We start from the raw sequence: 22,467 nt of genomic DNA on the forward strand, positions 1-22,467 counted from the left end.
TAAAGAGTAGTTGGGTGTCCTGATTTGAGTCTTTTGTGGACCCCAGAAAATTATTCTTAAGTTAACCCATTCCTTTGCATGTAAGACCTCTTGGTTAGATTCAGTTAAGGGACATTTTGATTAGATCACTTCTTACTTGATTGCTTTAGTTAGGGTATTTTGGTCAGACTACAGAGTCCAGGGTGGGTCCTAATGCTCTCATTGGAGCCTTATATAAACTGGGGACTGAAAGCAGAGGCACACAGAGAAAGAAAGCTGCCATTTTAGACTTCCGTGAGAAAGGACTCCAGGATCACCTACAGCCACAGAAAGACAAAGAAACCTTGAGAGGCTGTGAGAGAGGACAGAGGCTAGAATCAGCAGAGCAGCCTGAAGCTGAAGAGATGAGGGCCAGACAGAGATGACAGCTGGGGAGATACAACCCATATGCCCAATCACCACAGGTGAGCTGAGGGAGAAAGTGAGACTGGAGGAGAAAGCAGAATCCAGGATCTGTCAGCAGCTTCATCTCTGATAATGCCTTGATTTGTACATTTTCACAGCCTCAGAACTGTAAGATTTTACCCTAAAAAATTCCCATTAAAAGCCAACCCATTTCTGGTATCTTTGCATTGACAACATTTAGCAAACGAAAACACTTGGCACACTAATATGTTTAAGAAATCAATTTCTAGATGCTCAACTTTCATATAAACTCCTTCCTAAACTTCCATAAACTTTTCCTATGTGAAAAAGTACCTCTCAAGCAGGATCTCTTTTTCCATGACTCTTCTCACAGCTACTCTTCTCCTGCTGTATAGGGAAAAGATTCCACTCTCACTCATCGCTAATCATCTACAATACTATGTTCTGGGGCAGAAAAACCTTAAGATACCAAGAAAAGGACAAACTCTCTTGACCCTATATTTATGTACCTGTGTACCTACCCTTTATTTCTTCTTCATCTTACCATTTCTTCCAGCATTCCACCATGTTTTTCAAATCCTGATTTATGCATTAAAAACAAACTTCTCAGAAATAGCACCACTACAGGCACTTTCAGCTGCTACCACAGGCACTCTCTTTCCCAGTGAAAAAATACCTATCTTTCTCCTCCTCCCCTCCAATGCAGGCCATCTCTTTCCTGAAAGGAAGTAGGGAGAAATGATGATAGATAGATAGATAGATAGATAGATAGATAGATAGATAGATAGATAGATAGATAGATAGACAGACAGACAGACAGGCAGGCAGGCAGGCAGGCAGGCAGGCAGGCAGGCAGGCAGGCAGGCAGGCAGGCAGGCAGATAGATCCATCCATCCACACATATATTCATAAACTACAAACAAGCAAAAACCATAAAAGGTCATGGCGAATATTAAAGAAGCACAAATCCTGAGGATTGAGAATAATAAAATGTGAAAGTACAAATAGGGAATTAAAACTCAAGCACATTCTCCAGGACATTATGAGCATTCTCAGATACTTTTTAGAGCTCAAATTAGATGATCCTTTTTGAGGATTGCTGAAAGAACAGAGATTGGGAAATGGGATTAATTGAAGAAAAGGGAAAAAAATAAAATAAGAGAGAAAGGGGAGAAAAGTCAAGGCAAACTGATAGAAGGAAGAAATCCTATCAGACAGACAAGTTCCATAAAGGCCAAGATTTAACAGAGTATAATCATTGATTGAAATGCCATATTATCCAAACAAAATACCTAAATACTAATCAATAAAGAAATCCTGCATTTTTTTTTTGGACATATCACTAGTAGCAGAAACAAGAAATCAATAAAGACTTTTTTTAAAGGAAGGCTTATGCCAAAGAGAAGAGAAGATATACAAATCACAGAAAATATAAAATGAATGTCTCTCCATACAAACTTAAAACAATTCTAGTCATGAAAGAGCAGTGTGGAGAAGGGAGGGAGAAACCTCTGGGAGGTATTATATTACTCAGGGATATACAGAAGAGTTTCATTTTATAGCAACTTTATATAGTTATCAAGATGAGGGTTTATAGTCTAATTTTGAGATTTACTTTAAAGTTCTTATCAGCAACAATCTTGTATAATTCACCCTGACTGTAGATATATATCAGGTTTAGAAAGAAAATTTATTATACAGTCTACATATCTGAAGTTGAAAGCCATAAGCTAACTATTTGTTTAACAAGCTGTCAACAGTTTTACCAAAGAAACACCATTTTACTGGACTTTTGAAAAACAGATAAAACTCAGAATTCACTAAGCAAATCTGGCTTACAAAAAACAGTCATTTTCCACCAAAATTGTCATAAAATTTATATAAAGCATCTAGCTCAAATGCTACCAAAATCCTTTATAAATAAGATTTATTTTCCAAAGGTTATCCATTTTGAACTCTGATCATTTGTTGTCCATTTCCCTGTAACATGTTTTTTATTTCTATAGCTGAATAGAAAAGACAAGACAAAAAGAATATCACAAGCAAAATATCTGAACCCTATAAAAATCTTGAAAAAAAATACATGTATTTCTTGACTCCCTGTTCCTTAGCAACTAATCTCTCTAGACAGACTCCACCTCAACTACCTGGAGTTGTAAGAGAAGGAAGAGAAATCAAACCAGCAGGTTGCTACAACTCTCCAATTCAAAGCCAGTTTATAACCCTATTAATATACCAATCTGCCACCATCTCTATTTCCAACACTCTTGATCGCTTTACGCTGAACTTTTCTGTGGCAATTATCATCTCATAACATTATGTAATCTACACATGTTGTGTTTATTGTTTATTACCTGTCTCTTCTTGCTGGAAAATTAGCTTCACAAGGGCAGAGATCTTCATAGTTTTGTTCACTGACGTATCACAAGTACCCAGAAAACTTTCTGGTAATAGTAGGTACTCAAAAACATATTTACTATGCTTGCCGGAGGCCCTATTTATACCACACTCCCCTCCTGAGATAGCACTAACTATACATGTTGCCCTAACTCTAATTAGTTAATTTACATGTGATTTTTCTCACTCTAATGCCATTATCACGGGAAACAGTCCATTACTAGGACAATCGGGACTAATGCATACACTGTTCTGCTTTTATTAAAACTAAACTCTACTTCCTTTCTTGGCTGACCTCGCTTTTGTGGCCACAAGTACTCAAAGCTCATTTCTTTAGTCTCTTTGGGTTTTTTCTTCATGGAGTCCTTGTCCTAAATATCTCTTAAAAATGTACTTCCTTAATTCATTTTTAGACACGAACTATCTTTGAGGTGTTCTCCCCTCCCTTAGAATAGATTTACTCTCAATTTCCCCTGATTCAAATCATTCCTTTATATGGATAATTAATCCCTCCTTGTGACCCATTAATAATAAATTCATATACCCACCACTTTTATTTAACATGTGTCAATGTTAAATTTAGGTTCCTTTGACATCAACATCTTGCATTAAGCTGATTAAGTTTATATGAGTTAGATGCTACTAACTACCCTTGAATGCCAACAGATCACGAGTAAGGGGAAGGTTTTAGAAGCACCTATCACTAGTGCTTCTGATTTTGAACAGTCCAGATGTTAACTAAGTGGCTGTCCCTCACCAATATCTCAAGTTTACCCAAGAATCACTCTGTCATACACTGTAATCTAATGATTCCTGCTTTAATTGTGGCAAGAGAAAAACATGTATTTATAAATTGCCTGGCACATGTAGGCACTCAGGGCCATGTCAGTTGGCCCTACTTTGGAGTTTGTGTTCCTGAGTGTGATGGAGTTAGACTTAAATGTGACATTTCTACACATGCCTCTTCTGTCACTTTTACAGGACCTGTGGTTGGTATTTGGGTTGGCGTATACTCAGGAGACCTGAATCTCTGAACTGTCCATGTGACGGCCAGGCCCTGGGCCTCAGCAGACTTGCAGCTCCTACTCTCTGGTTTCTTGGACTTACCCTGGCCAGCTGACAGGAAGGTGAAGAGGGTCAACCACCATATCAGGGAGCCAAGAGTGCCTACAGCTGCAAGCAGGAGAATTGTATGCATCATCCATGTGAATCTAAACCCCCTCTTGATGTACAGGGGGACTGGACATAGCCATCCCAGGTCCACAAGATGGAGGAATAGAGTATGGATTAGAGTGGACTTATTGGTGTTCTGCTGGGGAATGATTATAATTAGTAAGGGAAGAAATTGTAGTAGTGATGTGGAGAAGGTGGCCACAGTGGCTGCTGATGGTTGGGAGAAGGAAGAAGAGATATGGTATGGGGGCATTTTCAGGATTTGGAGTTGTCCTAGGTGGTGCTGCAGAGACAGATGCTGGACATTGTGTGTACTGTCGTGGCCCACTGGGTGGACTGGGGGAGAGTGTGGACTACAATGTGGACCACTGTCCATGTGCTGCAGCAGTTCTCCAGAATGTCTTCGCCAGGTACAGTGGATTTGCCACAATGATGGAAGAGTTTGTTGATGGGCGAGGGGCAGCATGGGTGGGGGGCATATGAGGACCTCATATTTTTTTAATGTAACACTTAAAAGAAAAGGAAAAAGAAAAAAGAAAAAATGAAATAAAAAATAAAATAATGAATCAATGAATACTTCCCAATGGTTTGGGAAGTTTCTTCCAAGTTAAAAGCACATAAAATAATAGAAAACATTTTATTCTGAACCTACTAAAGGAAGTGTAAAAGGTTTTAAATACAAAGACTTTTTATTCAAATGCTGTTTAAGTTCATAAAGAATATCTGTTGTTATTATATCAAAAGAACAGTGCTAAAAATATTGATGATTCTTTTTTAATTTGTATAATGTAGTTTCTTTACGTAAGGTTCATTGTTAAGAATTATCTTGTCATAACTTACAGAATTGTGCAGGAGAGAGTGTAAACTACAATGTAAACTATAATCCACTCTCAGTGGCAATGCTCCAAAATGTTCATCAATGGTACAAATGTACCGCACTAATGAAGGATGTTGTTAATGTGGGAAAATGTGGGAGGGGTAAGGAGCGGAGCATATGGGAATCCCCTATATTTCTTACATAACATTTATGTAATCTAAGCATTTTTTTCAAATAAAAAAGTATATTTAAAAAAAGAATTACTTATTGAGATAAAATGTAATTTTTAAAATTAGCTGGTCTTTTTATAAGGTTTGTGATCAAAAATACAATACAGGCTAAATTCAACTTACTGATCCAAAGGTATAAATGAGAGATTCAAAATCAGTAACACTCTAATATAGTTAGATGGAGTAATGAGTGATAGAGGGAGAAGCCATAAGAATAGAAAAAGCAAACATCTTTCCAGTATGTTCTCAGTGCAATCCTTTCTGTAAAGTAAGTTCAGTAGAAAGTCTATTGGGAAAACTTTTAAACTCTAAAGTTTTATGAAAGATTTTTAAATACACAAAAAATATTACTGGGTATCCTAGCTAGGGTAGTCTCCCAGGTTATCTGATTCAATAATGTTTGAACTTTTCATTGTCTTTCAGATACTTTATAATCTGTATTTGTAAGACACGTGATAATGTAAATTCTTTTTCATTCAAATGCAAATAAATTTGTCCACTGGAATGCAACTGACCATTGCCCGGTGGATATTGACCAATTTAGTATCTGTTGTAAATTCATTTCAACATTACTGGTTGCCTTTTTATGTGTGCATTTTTATTTTTAATTTTTATTTTTTTAATGTTACATTTAAAAAAATGAGGTCCCCTTATACCCCCCCATCCCCTCACCCCACTCCTCCCATAACAACAACCTCCTCCATCATCATGGGACATTCATTTATGTGTGCACTTTTAATTCTCCTTTGAACAAGTTGTACCATCTTACTGGTCCACTCATTTATTAATGGCAAATAAAATCTTTGATACCTGTTTATTTAATACTTAAATAAGAATCATGATTTTACCCATTTCTTTAAAAAAGTATCCTTTAACAGAGTACAAAATTAATGTATAAATTTTGAAATAATAGTTGCTTTCCATGGACATACTTTCTAATTTCCACAAGATCACAAGAAGTACCATTTAAACTACTCAAACTAAATTAGTATAGCATCCTTCACTGAGTCCAAAACACCATTATTATACGATATTCCTTTATTGTTACTATACTACTGAGAAAGAAAAACAGCTGCCAATTAAATGACGACATTGCTTTTTTTAGCACCTACATTTCTTATATTTTTTATATATGTTTATAAAATATTCCATTGCTCTGCTTTCATGCCTTTGGTAATACATAACCTATCTTTCCCAAGCCAGATCGTAACATTTAGAAATTATTTTAGCACCTAAAATGCACATAATTCAAAGTGTTGACCTATGACCACATTCCCAAGCACTGTCAACTATATTAAAACCATGACCTGGCCACAAGAACTTTAAGAAATCATCAATTTACTAATGCATTCTGATTTCAGATATGTTCAAATATGAAAAAATGTGCCTTTTAAAACCTATAAAATATCAGTTACAAATACGTTTGTTCATTCCTCAATCTTGAGAATTTTGGGATGGTGATGCTCACTCTTCTTCCAGTTAAGAGGGGGCTTAGAAAATACAGGGGGAAAATGTAAAAAAATAAAAATAAAATGTATTTATGGGCCCAACTGAAACCCTACCACGTCTACCTCTGTCAACCTGACACAATTTGCATGCAGGGTCCTAGCTCTGACTTTGGCAAAAAAGCTGTGACTTTGGGCAAGGTACCCATCTCCAAAATAACTGTTGGGAAGTGGATATGGCTCAACAGATACAGCTTCTGCCTACCATATAGGAGGCCCAAGGTTCGATACCCAGGGCCTTCTGACCCATGTGGCAAGCTGGTCCATGTGGAGTGCTGCCCCACACATGGAGCGTCACCCCATACAGGGGTGCCCCTCATGCAAGAAGTGGCCCTGCACAAGGAGTGCAGCCCCACACAGGAGGGCAGACTGCCCAGGAGTGGTTCTGCCCACACTGAGAGCAGAAACAGCAAGACAACGCAACAAAAAAGAGACAAAGAGAAGAGACAATATGAGACACAGCGATCTAGGGAACTGAGGTGGAGCAAGAGAATGATCGCCTGTCTCCCACTCCGGAAGGTCCCAGGATGGGTTCCCAGAGCCACCTAATGAGAATACAACAGACACAGAAGAACACATGGTGAACGGACACAGAGAGCAGACAACAGAGGGGAGGAAAGGGGAAGAAATAAGGGAAAAAAAAGTGTTTTGTACTAATTGATTTTTTTAAAGATTTATTTTATTTTACTTTTTTTTTAAATTTCTCTCCCCTTCCCACCCCACTCCCCCAGCTGTCTGCTCTCTATGTCCATTTGCTGTGTGTTCTTCTGTGGCCGCTTCTATCACTAATTGATTTTTAAGTTCCTTTATGGCTCTATGATTCAGTATCTACTTAAAAAGAAACTGGAAACAAATCTGATCAATGTGAAGTTTTTTCATCTTGTACGGCATGCTGGCTAATTTCTATTGTCCCTCCTTGCTAGTTCTTGGGTGCTTCACTATCACTTGTTGGTTAAATCCTATACTTTCACTTACCCCTCTGTAAATAATCCCTTCATTAAACAGTCTTCATTACCCTCTGTTTACCATCTATTTCTTGTCAAGATCCTGTCTGGTACATTTGGATAAGTCAATTGATTACTTCAGATAATCTACAAGATTTTTTTAATCAAAAATCTGAACATAAGTTAGATATGGATGCCTCTAACTGATTTGTGAAATAACTAACAGGAAAGGCAATGCCCTTTAGCATATGTACATATGCTCCTCTTTCGCTCCTTTCCCCTTTAATCTTATATCTCTGTCTAGAGAAGCAGTACAGTAGAAGTCAAGAGAACAGATTGTGTAGGTGAACTGTTCTGCTTTGAATCTTGCTTCTCCCACTCATTAAACTCTGTTAACTGAGCAAGTTACTTAACCTTTCTGTATACAGGGCCATAAAAATAATAGTATATAAGTCATAGGGTTATGTGAGATATAGGTCAAATTACTGACATTGATTTTATAATAACTATGTAGTAAAATATTAGACCTGGTCCAAAAATAGATATGGCCTTTCCCTTGCTTTTAGGGAGCACTCGCTAAACTCTTAGAACATTGTGCCTGATAGAGTGTTTGTCTGCCTGGGAACCTTGGGCCAGCCAGATAGTAGCATGTGATTTATAGTGGGAGCTGTGAGCCACAGGAACAATGTGATTTATACCAGGGACTCTGGGTCAAACAGCATCAGCTCAAACTCCTGAGGGGCTGGAGAATGATATTTGCTGTGTGGGCAGTCAATCAACTAACATGTTGGAGTCCCAGTAAAGACTCTAGAGACCAAGGCAAATCTATATTCAACTTCCTTAGGAACTGCCAAGCAGTCCTCAATGAGGGCTATACCATTCTACATTCCCACCAACAATGAATAAGCATTCCTATCTCTCCGCATCTTCTCCAGCACTTGTAGTTTTCTGACTTTTAACTGTTCATTCTAATAGGTGGAAAAACAATACCTCATTGTAGTTTTGATTTGCATTTCCCTAATTGCTAGTGGTGTTGAATATTTTTTCATGTGTTTTTTCACCATTTGCATTTCTTCTTTGGATTAAAGTCTATTCAAATCTTTTGCCCATTTTTTAAATCAGTTTGTCTTTTTATTGTTGAATCATATGGTATCTTTGTATACCATAGTTATTAAAAGCTTATTGGATATGTGATTTCCAAATATTTTTTCCTATTGAGTTGGATGCCTTTCACCCTTTTGACAAATGTGTTGAATTTTGAGGAGGTTCCCTTATCTAATTTTTCTTTTGTTATTCATCCTTTGAGTATAAGGTTTAATAAACTACCAACTACCACAAGATCTTGAAGTTGTGTTCCTACCTATTCTTCTAGGAGTTTTATGGTTGTTGCTTTTATATTTAGGTACTTGAACCATATCGAGTTAATTTTTGTATAAAGTGTGGCATAGAGGTCCTCTTTCTTCCTTTTGGATATGGATATCCAGACCTCCCAGCACCATTTGTTGAACAAACTATACCAGCCCAGCAGGAGTGTTTGACAACCTTATTTAAAAAATCACTTGACTGTAGATGTGAGGGTCCATTTCTGAGTTCTTGATTAGATTCCTTTGGTCAATATGTCTGTCTTTATGTCAATACCATGCTGCATTTATCAATATAGCTAAATAAATTTTATGATTAGCTTTTCCATTTCTGCAAAAACTGTTGTTGGGATTTTTATTGGGATTGCATTGAACCTGTAAATCAGTTTAGGAAGAATTAACATCTAATGATATTTAGTTTTCCAGTCCATGAACATGGAATGTCCTTTCATTTACTTAAGTCTTCTTCAGTTTCTTTTAGAAATATTTTGTAGTTTTCTAAATACAGATCCTTTTTGTCTTTTGTTAAGTTTATGCCTAAAAATTTGATTCTTTAGTCGCTATTATAAATGGAATTTTTTTTTCTGATTTCCTCCCCAGATTGCTCATCAGTAGTGTATAGAAACATAATCAATTTTTGCATATTAATCTTATATCCTGCCACTTTGCTGAAAACTCATCTATTATCTCTGGTAGCTTTGTTGTGGATTTTTTAGAATTTTCTAAATCATATCATCAGCAAATAAAGTTTTACTTCTTCCTTTCTTATTTGGGTGTCTTTTATTTCTTTATCTAGCCTAATTGCTCTAGCTAGAACTTGTAGCACAATATTGAATAATAGAGGTGACAGTGGGCATCCTTGTCTTATTCCTGATCTCAGCGGGAAAGTTTTCAGTCTTTCATTGTTGAGTACAATGCTAGCTGTAGGTTTTTCATATATACACTTTACCATCTTGAGAAAGCTTCCTTCTATTCCTATGTTTAGAGTATGTTGTTTTGTTTTGCTTTGTTTTGTTTTATAGGAGGTACTAGAGATTGAACTCAGGACCTCCTACATGTAAAGCAGGTACTCAACCACTGAGCTATACCCACTCTGCATGGAGTGTTTTTATCAAGAAAGGATGCTGTATTTTGTCAAACACCTTTTCTATATCAATCAAGAGGATTTCTTCTTCAATTTATTAATTGGTTTATTACACTAATTTATTTTCTTGTATTGAGCCACCCTTGCATACCTGGCTGGGACAAAACCCACTTGGTCATGATGTTTAATTCTTTCAATGTGTTTTTGGATTCAGTTTGCAAGTATTTTGTTGATGATTTTGGCATCTATATTCATTAGCAATATTGGTCTGAAATTTTTTTTTTCCTAGTATCTTCATCTGGTTTTGTTATTAGTGTGCTGTAGGCTTCATAGAATATTAATAATATAGTAGAATATTAAGAAATAAATAACAAAGTCCACTCTTTCTCAAAGTCATTCTTTCTCACTCCAACTAGATATACTAACTGCCAGTGTTATCCCTCTCAGTGGGCTACTGTGAACCAGAGATTTCTGTTTGTTTGTTTGTTTGTTTGTTTGTTTGTTTTAGGAAGTATCTGGAATTGAACCCAGGACCTTTTACATTGGAAATAGGCACTTAATCACTGAGCTACATTTGTTCCCCAATAAGAGTTGGGTTTTTTGTTTTGTTTTGTTTTTAGGAGGTACATGGGAAGCAGGTGCTCAACCACTTCAGCTACAGCCTCTCCATGAGCAAGAGGTTTTATGCAGGTTTAATTTCTTGAGAGTGGGGGATAGGGCCCTTCTGTCCACTGCAGGAGTAGTAACTCATATTTGTGGCTTCAGGTTCTTTGTCTCCCTGTCTCTCACCTTCCTGGGGGTTGCACCACACAGTCCTCATCCACTGATCCCCCAAGCATGTCCCCCGGACAGCTTTTGGCCCCTTCTCTGTTGTTGTTTTTTTTTGAAAGATTTGAGCCCTGCCTGTCTACTCTGATGCCATTTTCCCAGAACTCAGATAGTATTTATTTTAAAGGAAATGTTTCCTTGCAGGTTTTGGCTTTTTTTCTCCCATTCATTTTATATGAGTCACACTGCACTTACTCATTTATATACAGTAAAGGGAAGTGGATGTGGTTCAACTGATAGAGCATCTGTCTACCATATGGAAGGTCCAGGGTTTGATACCCAGGGCCTCCTGGCCCATGTGGTGAGCTGGCCCAGGCGCAGTGCTGTCATGCACAAGGAGTGCTGTGCCACACAGGGGTGCCCCTGCGTAGGAGTGCCCCATGTGCAAAGAATGCGCCCCACAAAGAAAGCCACCCCGCACGAGAAAAACTCAGCCCACCCAGGGGTGGCACCACACACACTGAGAGCTGACGCAGCAAGATGACGCAACAAAAAAGAGACAGATTCCCAGTGCCGCCTGACAAGAATGCAAGCAGATACAGAAGAACACACAACGAATGGACACAGAAAGCAGACAACAGGATGGGGAGTAGGGAGAGACATAAATAAAATAAATCTTTAAAATAAACTACAGTAAAGATGATTTTACAAAATAAATTTTCAAAAATGACTAGTGCTTACACTGTCATATTCCAAGTTCATGTCTGGACTTCCTTAGAATTACAGAGGTGATAAGGTTAATTACCATTTTAAATACAATTCACTACTATTACCTTGTTTTCCTTTTGAGAAAAGGTCAAAAATATACTTACTATATGCAAAAATATTCTTGTTGACAAATTATTTGTTACTGTTTATGACCTGTAGTTTTCTTTCAACAATTACAGCTTAAACAAACACTCATGAAGAATAAGCAAAAATCACTTTCTCAGCATATTAGTACTTCTTAAAGGTCTCCAAGAGGTACATACTCTAGTTAGTATTTATCATCTTTTTCCCAGCACTGATGACTACACTATCTAAGCAAATCCTGCTATCAGATAAGGCATATCAGGTTAATAATAACAGGATTTGGCTGGGTGAAAAAATATGTTGCATTATAAAGAAGTAACATCTCATCCAAATGAAATATGCTACAAGAAAAAAGAGGCCAGGAGTCAAATGATTTTTAAAATATTAAGAAATAGATAACAAAGCCCATTCTCTCTCAAAGTCATTCTTTCTCACTCCAACTAGATGTATTAACTGCCAGAGTTACTTTCTATTTTCATTAGTATTATCTCAGGGGAAGTTATTGTTTTCCTATAAAATTCACCTGAGCAGCACAGTTTAACTATGATATTTCTCTATATTAGTTTCCAAGAATAGAAAGATATCAGTAAATAAAGTATACATCAGTCATTGTTACCAGGATATTATTAACTCTTGCTGCCTAGAACTAAAGTATCTATTCAGGGAGAAGCAAAAGAATTCTGCTTGTTAATCTACTTATAGGCATCTAATAAGCACCCATTTATTATGGACACAGGTATACTGTGCAGTCCACACTACCCGTCTACACTTGACGGCTAGTTTCCTCTGAAAGTCATCAAGAGCCGAAAGTTTCATCATCTGAAATATTGTTTATGTCTTAAAGACTTTTAGACAAAAGTGTAAAAGAGAGTGTCTAGAGTTAAAAGTTGAACAGTAGGCAAGACTTATATGCCATGAAAGAGAACAAATGGAATCAGCAGAATTCCCACCTCCTCCCGTCCCGAGATGGCTCCCTCATTGTTTTTGTTCATTTTTGCTCATTGTCTTTTTTTGCTCATTGTCTGCTTGGTGTCTGTTTTTTCTTTAGGAGGCACTGGGAACTGAAGCCGGGACTTCCCATGTGGGAAATGGATGCTCAACTGCTTGAGCCATATCCACTCCCTGCTCCTTTGTTTTCGCTTGTTCTTTGCTCATTGTCTTGCTTGTTGTTTTTGCTTGTTGTCTGCTCATTGTTTTTGCTCAATGTCTGTTCATTATCTCATCTTCCTCAGGTTATTATTTTGGTCTTGAGCATCACAATAACGAGTCACAAATCAAAGTTAGAGATTTCATCACCTTGAACTTCTTCCATTTTATTACTATTTATATCCAATAAAACATCAGAGTCCTTTTGGATCTACTTGCAAAACATATATTGAATATTTCTCTTTTATCCTTTTGCAGTTCTTCAGTTCAGGTCCCCTGAATTAATAAAGACCACTCACTAAGATCACACATGGTCTCTCATTTTTTGCCTCTTTTTTCACATTGCTATCAGAGTTCTTTACAACACAATTTGGTAGCATCACTTTCCTCCTTAAAAATTGTATTGGGGGAATCAGATGTGACTCAAGCAGCTGAGCTCCCACCCCCACATGGGAGGTCCAGGGTTTGGTTCCCAGTACCTCCTAAAGAAAACAAACAAACAGTGAGCAAAAACAATGAGTATAGGAGAGAAAGTTAAGTTCTATTCATGGAACCTGCAGAATTTATCACACAGATAACCAGTATACAGCTAAAATATGCACATGATGCTTGAGGAAGAAGTAGGCAAGAAGCTAAGGGCAGTGGGCAAAGAGAAAAGAGAAGAGTGCCAAAAAGGAACCAGCAAAGCAGGCAGATTGCTAAAAGGAGAGCAAAAAAAGAGGGGTATAATATGACAATGGACAAGGAACAAAGTATCCACAGTATCCACTGGTGCTAAGAGATCAAGAAGCATTCATATTATGGCCATTGGGTCTATCAATGAAAAGATCTGGGAATTTTTCTAAGGAGTTTCTGTAGAATATTGGAGATAGAATTCTGATTTCAATGAGTAAAGGAAATAAATGAGTAAGGACTTTAAAATGAAGTCACACACTACTCTTCCTAGAAGTATGAAAATAAAAAAGAGAAAACATACTAATTAGGCTCTAAATCCTGACAGATTCTAAAGAGTGCAGGTCTGTCACTACTGAATAGAAGAGAGGAGAAAATAGAAGGAATTAAAGATGAATCTGAATTCTCTAAATCTGACTCATGGGTAGGGATATGGGGATGCAGATGAAGTCAGCAGCATGCTAAAACACAGTAGCCACAAGCCATATGAAAGGTGGATAGTCACTTGAAATGAGATGTGCTGTAAATGTGAAATAGACAACAAATTTCCAAGCCTTAGCATTTTAAAAATGTAAAATATCTCATTAATAAATTACATGCAGAAATTATATTTGGGGTAAATAAAATATATTATTAAAAATAATTTCACCTGTTCCTTTATCCTCATTTAATTTGGCAACTAAATAACTTAAAATTACATATATGGGTCATATTATATTTCTATTGGCCAGCAGTGACCTAAAGAATAAATACTGGACTGAAGAAGAGGAGGATTCAGAAAGATCCCTGAATCGTTATATAGAGCCACCTCCTATTAATATATATAGCAGTACAGTAGAAGGTAATGAAGAGGCCATCTAAGACAACTTTATGATATTAGAGTTTAAGAAACTAAGGTACTAACTTATTAAGTGGCTTACTCAAAGTCACCTGGTTCATTTGAAACAAAACCCAGTCTAGAACCCAGGGGTTCTAGATAAGAGGTATTTCCTCTATTATTCTACCTCTTGAAGTTCATACAATGTAAGTGAAAATTTTAAAGTTTAAATTTTTAAAAGATAATAGTAAGTCAACTGTTATACATATCTCATTCTATGTCACATCCAATAAAATTATATACTTATCAGAAAAAGCAAAACCTCCAAACTGTAATATAACTAATATTTTAAGGCAATTCAACCCATGATTTGTTTTGCTTTTGTTTTACTCTGGGCATATATACATTCTGAAGTTATTTCAATCCAATTTCATACTATTTTACAGAGTATCATCTATTCAGATATATATCTCTTAAAAATAGACATAAGGGAGTTTCTGATGTTGGAGTTTTGATGTTAGAGTTTGATGCTGAAGCCTTAAGCTGGAGCCCCGAGGAAAGAGACAGAGCCGTTCGCCTGATAGTCTACAGCCGACCTTGTGGAGGAAACAGAGGAGCTGAGCCCAGAGGAACTGAGCCCAGAGGAACGCAGAAAGCCTGAACCCTGGCAGACGTCAACAGTCATCTTGCTCCAACATGTGAAAATAGACTTTGACCTCTGTGAGTGAAAGCCTTCAGAGAGAAGCTGCTAAGAAGCAAGCGATGAAACAGACCAAACTGGAAATCCAAAAGCCCTTGCAGAAGATGCCACCGTTTATGAATATGATAGTATTTACGATGAAATGCAGAAAAAAAAGGAAGAAAGTAGTCCCAAATTACTCTTGGGAAAAGACCGAAAGCCCAAGTATATTCACAACTTACTAAAAGCAGTTGAGATCAGGAAAAAAGGAGCAGGAAAAAAGAATGGAAAAAGAAAATTCAGAGAGAACGAGAACTGGAAAAGGGAGAATTTGATGATAAAGAGGCATGTGTGACATCTGCTTATAAGAAAAAAGTGCAAGAGAGAGCTGAAGAGGAGGAAAGAGAAAGGAGAGCTGCTGAACTCGAAGCACGTTTGGATGTAACCAAGCAGAAAGATATCAGTGGATTTTAGAGGTACCTATTAAATCAATCAGTTGGTGAAGAGGAAGTCCCTAAAAGCAACTTTCATGAAGTGAGGTCTGGAATAAAGGAAGAGAAATCAAGAGGTTATTCTGATGAAATAAGTTCAGGGAACAGAATACCCCATGAGAAATGCATCCTCCAGACTGGTACCAAAGTAGAAGAAAACCCAGATGCAGATAGTGATTTTGATGCTAAAAGCAGTGAAAATATTGGGAGAAAATAATAAAGTGAACTGCAGAAGGGAAAAAAATACAGAGACCTCACAGAATGACCCCAGGCATCACAAGTATCAGACTCACAGTCATCTAGGGAAGAAAGAGGACACAGTGCCAAACACCACACAAAAAGTTCCACATTAAAAAGACATGAGAAAAGGGAAGATCAACACCGAGAAAGGCAATCCAAGCAACAGGAGAGGTATTGCACTGACCATGATTACCGAAAAGAAAAGGATTTCCATAGGCACAGTGAGGCCAATCATAGAGATTCTCACTGGAAGAGGCATGAGCAAATAGGTAAACCAAGAGGATGAGACCAAAGAGAAAGAGAAGGAAATGACAGAGAGTGGAAAAGGGAGAAAGAGACAAAGAAACATTCCCCAAGAGAACAAGAAAGAGATAGACAACAAAATTATCATGACTGATGCGAGAAAGGAGGAATGAAGGAAGAGAAAAGCAAAGAGAAAGAGCATATGAAAATTAGGAAGGAAAGATATGAGAACAATGATAAATACAAAGATAGAGGAAAACGAGAAATAAGTGTTCAATCTTCAGAAAGAAATCAAGACAGAAAGGAAAGCAGCCCAGATTCTAAATTTTACAGAGGTTGTCTGACCAGGAAAAATCCAACAAACTGAGAAACATGGAAAAGGACAATGAAAGAAACCAAGAGAAATCCTCTAGTTTAGAAACATCATCAAGAGCAAAACACACAATCACAGAGACAAGGCTTGAAAATTGCAAAGAACAAGAGCCTCTAACTGAGGCAGTGAGCAAGTTTGCAAAGCGGAACAAAGAAACTGTAATGTCTGCTAGAGACAGGTATTTGGCCAGGCAAATGGCACGGGCTAATACAAAGACTTACATTGAAAAAGAAGATGACTGATGGCTGCACTAGTAGAAAGATCTATGGAAGCACAGAAAATTATTACTTCTGCAATATGTTGTATAAAGAAAGGGAATGTGTTAACAATGGTCTTGGAGAATATTTTAAAAATATATTTTCAGAATTGGTTTTTGATTTGGTTAAAATCACATGATAGTCCTTTTACTTTGACTGTTTGAATTTTATAATCTCATTTACTTGTCAGTACCACATTCATGGTTATATTCAAGTAACTGTAAAAGTGTGCTAAATGCCTGTACATAGGTACTTAATGAGGACCATTGACATAGAAACAAGTTCTCTAATACTGATTTTGATGCAGGAGCAGTTCTGTTTTACAAATACTGAATTTCAGACATATGTAAAGTTTAACAGTGAAGTGTACTTTATGCTCTAAAATTTGTATTACAGCACAAAATATGCATAATACATCTTGTCTAAATAACTTTAGCCCACAGCATACTTGGGCTTAGGTAAAAATAAAAATAGTGACCTGCTTGTATGTTTAAAAAAAAAAAAATAGATATAAGGGAAAACATTTTTAAAAGTTCAGTGAATTTACTTCTCAATTCTTGTGTTATCTGCCATTCTATTCTGGTAACTCACTAAAATATTATGGTGCTCTTTAGTGCAAAACTCACAGAAAGTCAAGAGAGTTCTAAAATCCATAGTACAGGCACAGCATAAGATAATATACCATATTTCAAATTCTGGCAGGATTTAAAGTCTTACTTTGTTCAATTAAATCTTCAAAGACTCATTCAACCATTATTCTGTAGGTCAGCCACATTTTAGGATCACCAATAACCAATCAAAATTTTTAGTTTAATTTCTTCAATACAAGCTACTATGAATTTAGTTATACTTCTCAAATCAGAAAGGGAACATTTTTTTAAAAAATAGGAATAAAATTCTTTTCATGCCAATTTTCCATGTGAAAGAGAAAAATAAGATTTATCACTTTAAACTGTACATAGGACTTAACTTTTGTGAGATCATTTAATAAATTAATAACTACCAAAATCATGATAGTTATTCCCTTTGTAGAGCTACTGCTCCAAATACAATGTTTATAAAAATAAATTTTCTTTGATTAGCATGTTTATTTCAGTATCTATATATACCCTATATTTATTTTAACAAATACACTGGTATTAGTATACCTGAATAAGACTAGTGAGGATGGTAGGAATAAAGAAAAAAAGTTTTCATTTCTTGAATTTCTTGACTATCCGCTGCTATCTCAATATATCGGGTGGATATAAAGGTGGATACCAATCTAGCTGATGGAGTTAGATTTGCACAAGGTGACTGTGCTCTCCAAAGAGGAGGTGTAAAGTTTGACCTACATGTTTTCCTTTCTTTACCTTGCTGTTTGTGACCCTCCCTCATATAATTAGAATTAGTGTAATCACCTACTCCAAAGTTACTCTATTCTAGGCTCTTAAAGAGCAGCCTACCCACTGGTTGCTATTACTTTCCAAAAGTACAGAGCCATGTGTCACTTACCGCTGAGCTCAGCACATAGTTAGAGACGTTTTCAGTTTTCCCTACTTGGATTTGCCCTTTTGGCTTACTGCACAACTAGTGCTAACTGTCCCTCCCACTGTCACGCATTCTCAGTAAAGCACAATCGAGCATGGATTTCCACAGAGAATCACTGCTCCTTCAATGATGGCAGACTGAATCACATTGTTGGTGTTTATGTTAACCTCCTTTATGCTAAGAGTAACTTACAATTGCTGGTGATAAAATTGCTAAAGCATCTGTGGTTGATTCAGTTATCAATATTCTATAGAATGTTTACCACAAGCAACATTTTATAGGCCTCTAATTTGGTACAAAGCCTGAGGCTACACTGTTTATTATTATTATTATTTATTTCCTTAACTCTCAGAGCATCATTGAGCACTACAGTCACAAAACTCAAGTCTTCAATTCTTTACTACCATCAAAAATCTAGCTTTGATTAGTTGTTCTCTGGTACAGGTCTATATGTAATTTAGACATTGTTACACTTACAGGAGGCTAAGCTTGGCTATCTTGTTTGATACCAACTATACTATTGATCATTTATCCCATACAACTGTTCCATTATGTCTCAAAATTCTCACACATGCATACTCTTGCTTCTTTTCTGGTCAAGTACATACCATTCTTCTTTTAATATTTAGTTTCAAATTAACACCTGTTTTTCCTTCCATTGCCCCTACCGTCAGTAACTTATTTGTCTCGGTATCATATCAATAGTTGTGCATGTGGCCCTATCTTTGTCTCATCTCTACCTCAATCATATGAAACACATGGATAGAAACTTTGTCTGCCATTTCTGTTGTGTTACCAGACAATATTTACCATGAGTGGTATACTATTAAACTGTCTTATGGAAAATAAAATAAAATAAAGAAGGAAAAAAGCCCTGATATGTAGTTCTATTAGTCAGACAAGGGGGTGCTGATGCAAAATACCAGAAATTGGTTGGTTTTTATAAAGGGTATTTATTTGGGGTAGGAGCTTATGGATACCAGGCTATAAAGCATAAGTTACTTCCCTCACCAAAGTGTATTTTTACATTTTGGAGCAAGACGGCTGCCAACGTCTGCAAGGGTCCAGGTTTCCTGGGTTCCTCTCTTCCAGGGTCTTGCTTCTCTCTGGGTTCAGGGTTCCTCTCTTCCCGGGGCTTGCTTCTGTTTCCTCTGTGAGCTTACTTCCTGGGGCTCCAGCTTAAGGCTTCAGCATCAAACTCCAATATCAAAAATCCCTCAACTCTAGCCTTTGCCATGCCTTTTATCTGTGAGTTCCCACCCACCAAGGGATAGGGACTTAACACCCTAATGATGTGGCTCAATCAAAGCCTTAATCATAATTTAATCACACCCAGGTACAGACCAGTTTACAAACAAAATATTATATCTATTTTTGGAATTCATAACTATATCAAACTGCTATAGTAGTGTTTGTTAATTTTCACAGTATAGATATTTCCACAATGGCTGATTTCAAGCTACCAACATAAAGTTGCTGAATGAAGAATTGGGAAGAGATGTATATACATTGACTCTTGTGAGCCAGTGCAAGCTCACCCCACCACCCCACTGTATCTTGCTTGGTACAACTGTTGATATACTACATACTAAGTTTACCCTCATGTCACATTTTTGTCCAGTTTCATAAATGTATCTTTTCCATTTCATCTTATTCAAGACATATATATCCATTATAATATTAAGTTCTAAGGGAAGCACTCTGCCTATTTTCTTTAATATTAAATCACCAGTGCCTTTTACTGTGAACACAGTAAATACTTAGAAAATATTTTCCAAATGAATGAATCCTCAGTATTTTTTAAATATGATGAAAAGTTACATAAGTATGCAGAAGTTGCCACCTGCCTCACATCATAAAACAAATTTAACTTTTACCTATAGAAAATAAACTGATTATAGAGAAATGAAATTTCAAGTTAAAAGGCACCTTACATGTTTACCAGGTACTTATTTATTAGAAAAGAAAAACTGGCCCACAGAGGTTAACTGACAAGTCTAATATCACACAGTACCTTAGTGTCAGAGTGAGCCTAGAACCCAGGTCTCTTGGTGTCTGGTCCAAATCTTTTTTTTTTTTTTTTAAAGATTTTATTTTTATTTATTTAATTCCCCTCCCCTCCCCCCCTTTGTCTGTTTTCTGTGTCTTTTTTGCTGCGTCTTGTTTCTTTGTCCGCTTCTGTTGTCGTCAGCAGCACGGGAAGTGTGGGCGGGGCCATTCCTCCGCAGGCTGCTCCCTCCTTCGCGCTGGACGGCTCTCCTTATGGGTGCACTCCTTGCTCGTGGGGCTCCCCTACGCGGGGGACACCCCTGTGTGGCATGGCACTCCTTGCGCGCATCAGCACTGCGCAAGGGCCAGCTCCACACGGGTCAAGGAGGCCCACGGCTTGAACCTTGGACCTCCCATGTGGTAGACGGAGGCCCAAACCACTGGGCCAAAGTCCATTTCCCTGGTCCAAATCTTTTTTGACTACATAATAATGATTGCCCCCTTAGTTCTTGCTTATTTGAACTAACAGCTCTTGAGTGACAGCTAAAACTTTGAAACAGACTGTTCCGTGAATTTTTGTGACATTAATATATAATGTATTACTATATTTGATATAATTCCTAATAAAAGAAAAGCAAAGGTAATTATAAGAATATCAGTATTGGGAAGCAGATGTGGCTCAACTGACAGAGCATGTGCCTACCATGTGGGAAGGTCCAGGGTTCAATACCCAGGGCCTCCTGACCCATGTGGTGAGCTGGCCCACGCATGGAGCTGCCGCACAAGGAGTGCTGAGCCAAGCAGGGGCGCCCCCGGTGAGAGTGTCCCACACGCAAGGAGTACGCCCTGCAAGGAGAGATGCCCTGCGTGAAAAAAGTGCAGCCCGCCCAGAAGTGGCCCTGCACACACGGAGAGCTGACACAGCAAGATGACACAACAAAAAAAAGAGACACAGTGCCACTGAGGGTGCAAAGGAACACAGAACACAGAACAGAACACAGAGAGACTGGACACAGAAGGCAGACAACTGGGGGGGTGGGGGAGAGGGGAGAGAAATAAATAAAATAAATCTTTGAAAATATATACATATGTCAGTATCCAAAAACACCCAACAATTAAAGAGAATATTTCTAAATATATCAGATAACATTTTCTCAACACAGCCTTAAAGGAGATGAGATGAGTCCCACTTCTATATTCATACCATTTTAAATCTGGAATAATCTCTGAATTTAATTGTCTTAGTTATTATCCCCTCTATCTGATCATTAGTACAGAGGTCATATAAAATTAGACCTTCAACTGATTCCGAACAATTATCAAGATCTTCCCATAATTCAAGGCTCAAAAGAGGCATCAGATAGAAATATGAAAACATATAGGAATCTATCAACATCTTCAGAATAGTTTAATACATACAAATTATTGGATTAATTAGAAAAAAAATCTGTTTTTAGACAATATTTAGGACTGTTATTTATGCTTTTGATAAACCCTAAATTGAGATACACTTGTGGGAATCATAATCTCGTGTACTGAATTTCTATTAAGGGTTCAATTAGTTTGATAGCCTGTAATAATTTAGTTTCTCTCATATGACAGACCAATAAAACTGAACGCAAAATCAATAACCAAAATAAGTTACATAGTTTTTTTAAAAAATCATCTAGGAGTTTTTTGTATATTTGTTTTCTTTTTTTAGGAGGTACCAGAGGTTGAAACCAGGACCTCACACATGGGAAGCAGGCACTTAAGCACTGAGTTACACCCACTCCCCCCATAGTATTTTTAACAATTACAGATGACAGATATTGTTCTCATCAGAAATTCTTTTTTTTCCATTTCACTATGTTAACATTTAAAAATCCACAATAAGATAAACTGTGTTAAAGAATCACACCTCCTCGAAGACAACTAAAAACATCATTTCCCCCATTTCTAGAGCAACAGTGAATATTCAAATATAATTGCAGGAGTTCAAGTTCATTAGCCAATATTCCCCTTACACCTAAGCCAGTCTCATGATTTTTTTTTCAGTATGATCTTATTATGGTCTAATTATCCATGTTGCTTCTCTTTCTTGTTGTTAAACTGAAATTCACTGAAGCAGTTTAACCTTTCATTTAGAATCATTAAATACACCTCCCCTCCTTTACTGATAATTGGCCTCTTTATGAACTGATTTCCCCCCGATATTCAAATCTTTTTTGCCAAATTTGGATCCATTCTGTGGATACATTTGCCTTCTTTCAATTCAATTAAGGCAATGTCACTGCTAACAAAGCTTTCTATTTCTTCACTTCTTGTTGCTTTTTAAAAAGCCTCCAGTAGAATACATTTTTAATAAACTTGGAATATTTTAATGAATCTTACTTAATTCTTTGGTGAAAATTACATAGAAACATATTATTCATGCTGAAATGTTTCTTGCTGTATTGCCATAGTACTCTATGGTAACTTCCCAACAATCCAAATACAGAAAGCTTTGCAAGGT

At 37.0% G+C, this 22,467-nt stretch overlaps 1 protein-coding gene and 1 pseudogene across 2 annotated transcripts in view; one reads left to right on the forward strand and one right to left on the reverse strand.

Moving 5' to 3' along the window:
• The window catches only part of IMMP2L (inner mitochondrial membrane peptidase subunit 2), a 1,033,857-nt gene that overhangs the window by 881,267 nt on the left and 130,123 nt on the right, over nucleotides 1–22,467 (reverse strand). The gene's annotated exons all lie outside the window — the stretch shown is intronic.
• Nucleotides 14,919–16,493, forward strand: LOC101442037 (nuclear speckle splicing regulatory protein 1 pseudogene; annotated as a pseudogene).

Source organism: Dasypus novemcinctus, chromosome 5 (genome assembly GCF_030445035.2).
Source record: "Dasypus novemcinctus isolate mDasNov1 chromosome 5, mDasNov1.1.hap2, whole genome shotgun sequence".
Lineage (NCBI taxonomy): Eukaryota > Metazoa > Chordata > Mammalia > Cingulata > Dasypodidae > Dasypus > Dasypus novemcinctus.